The sequence below is a fragment of the Chrysochloris asiatica genome, unplaced genomic scaffold, assembly GCF_000296735.1.
Source record: "Chrysochloris asiatica unplaced genomic scaffold, ChrAsi1.0 scaffold00007, whole genome shotgun sequence".
In the NCBI taxonomy this organism is placed as follows: Eukaryota; Metazoa; Chordata; class Mammalia; order Afrosoricida; family Chrysochloridae; genus Chrysochloris; species Chrysochloris asiatica.
The window spans coordinates 9778116-9779762 of NW_006408525.1; positions in this window are offsets into that span (position 1 = coordinate 9778116).

Consider the following 1647-nt stretch of genomic DNA (forward strand, 5'->3'; position numbering starts at 1 on the left):
AGATCAGTGGAACAGAATTGAGAATCCAGAAATCAACTCTTCCACATACAACCAAACTGATCTTTGACAAAGGACCAAAGTACATTGAGTGGGGAAGACATAGTCTCTTCAACAGATGTTGCTGGCAGAACTGGAAAGCAATATGCAAAAGAGTGAAACAAGACCTTTACCTCATGCCAAATACAAAGACCAATTTAGTGTGGATTAAACACCTAAATAAGTCGGAACTGCCTCGACATCACTTAATAACACATTCTTCTTGGTGGTCATGAGGTTACCCTTTCTCCCTCAAGGATAACTCATCTTAAACAGTGTGATGGCATAACTGACCAATCCAAGCACCTCATTTGCATAGTCCCACTGTGGTGCAATGAATTACTTAACATAGCCCTTCAAGCCATAGTCTGCAACTCCTGCCATATACTGATTTATTGTCATTACCTGTCGTCAAGCAGCTACAGACTCACAGTACCATGTATAGGGTTTCCAAGGAACAGCTGGTGGGTTTGAACCACCAGCCTGTGGTTAGCAGTCCAGTGCTTATCCTATAGTGCCATACCAGGACTCCAGAATATGATGGCACAGTGGGCTTCGGCACTCATGGAGCAAGAAATCTGTCTTTGGACCAGAGGCTTGCTGGAAAAGTGAAGTAACTCTGGGCACTTAATTGGCAGTTTTTCTAACCCTTGCCTCAGAAGGGCAGACTGAGGCCAAGAAGTCAGAGCCTGGACAAGCCTATGCACACTGCTGAGCAGAGGCTGTTATTTCCCTAATAAATCCCCTAACTGTAAATATGGTCTATGAGTTCTGTGTGGCCATTGCAATGAATTATTTGTCAAACACAGCACAGATGTTTTGGGCAAAAAGGTTGGAGGGTGTTAATCAGAATTAGTTTAAAAAGTTGGGAGGCTGGAGGACCTTTGACTCATAGGAATAAACCTTGGGCAGCTGATGCTTATGATCTTGATTTTTCCTCCTCTCAGCCCCTGAAGTTATAGGAGATCAGACGGCACACCCAGGCCATTGTACATCCACCCAGGCATTTGGTGGGAATTACAAAGACCATAGCTAGAAGGCTCAAATTAAGTAATTTACTATACCACACCTATGCAATTCATCAAGTCACTAGTCATGTTTAGCTTTTCTGCCTCTTTTGAAATTTTTAAAAAGTTGGGTCATATCTGAATATGTATGAGGATATATTCCTAGAGCAAACAGACCAGAAACCAGGCCAGAAGGCTAAATGGATTCATAAAGATCTAATTAATATTAGATTTCATAAAAATTTATTTGGCAATAGTATACAGAGTGTACAACTTGCAGCAATCTGTCCATAAGGTAATGAGGCCCCATATGAAAACAGTGGCAGTGTCATTGGGAAATAGTGATTCGAAGTATCTCTGTAAGGGAAGAATTAATAAGAGTGAATGAGTGGATGAGCTAAAAATGAGAAAGCAAAGCTAATCATTCCAAAGCTGCAGGAAAATGGGGAATTTAAACAAGGGAGTCAGTTTGGTGGTAAAGATAAACATGGGTACATTTTAAGTTTGAAATGACAAAATGAAATGTGAGTTATCTATGCTTTAGGATTATTAACCCTTGGATTTAAGCTTGGTTTGTTGTTGTTGTCAGGTGCCATCAAGTCAG